Raw genomic sequence first — 931 nt, forward strand, 5'->3', positions numbered from 1 at the left:
ATAAGGGTTGGTTATATTCCGCACATTTCTCTATCACCTGATTGATAGTTTGATAGTTTGCCGTGTTATCGGTTGTTAACGAAGCTTTCTCTCAAGTCTAAATATTTTAAAGAAGTTTATCGTGTGCGTATCATGGCCACGCGCGCTTATATCGCCTTCCGTTTCTCTACCGTGGGTGCGCTTTAAAACCACGGCGCTGCAGTTATGCTTCAGAAACTTTCCTTTCCTCTCGTCTTCTCCTCCCTTAAACTGGCTCTCTTAACTACTACACGCAGAGACAAAGCAACAGCGCTCGCATTCAATCCCATAGATGAAATGAATACATACATACATACATACATACATACATACATACATACATACATACATACATACATACATACATACATACATACATACATACATACATACATACATACATACATACATACATACATACATACATACATACATACATACATACATATAAACGAGAAGAAAGGGGGTTAACCGAGGGGCCCTATTTTTATTAGTCATACCATAAGGGGCCAACAACCACTGACACCAAGGACAACATAGCGGAAATTACTTGTGCTTAATAAATGAAATAATGAAACGATAAATTCACGGAAATTAAATTGGATGAAAAAACAACTTGCCGCAGGTGGGAACCGAACCCACAACCTTCGCATTATGCGTGCGATGGTCTACCAATTGAGCCACCGCGGCGCCGTTTCCCCATCCACTTTCATTTCCATTAATTTATCGTTTCCTGATTTCATTTATTAAGCACAAGTAATTTCCCCTATGTTGTCCTTGGTGTCAGTGGTTGTTGACTTCTTATGATATGACTCTATATATACATATATATATATGAACATATATATATAAACCTTATCAGTCATAGCACTCGTAGTACAGCCCTCTGGGCCGTTCTTTTTTCGAAAGTAGT

At 38.6% G+C, this 931-nt stretch overlaps 1 non-coding gene across 1 annotated transcript; it reads right to left on the reverse strand.

The window, feature by feature from the left end:
* Positions 1 to 635: 635 nt before the first annotated feature.
* TRNAM-CAU (transfer RNA methionine (anticodon CAU)) lies at positions 636 to 708 on the reverse strand. Its single transcript has one exon. It is a non-coding gene; the product is annotated as a tRNA-Met (tRNA).
* Positions 709 to 931: the final 223 nt, after the last annotated feature.

The sequence above is a fragment of the Dermacentor albipictus genome, chromosome 1 (genome assembly GCF_038994185.2).
Source record: "Dermacentor albipictus isolate Rhodes 1998 colony chromosome 1, USDA_Dalb.pri_finalv2, whole genome shotgun sequence".
In the NCBI taxonomy this organism is placed as follows: Eukaryota; Metazoa; Arthropoda; class Arachnida; order Ixodida; family Ixodidae; genus Dermacentor; species Dermacentor albipictus.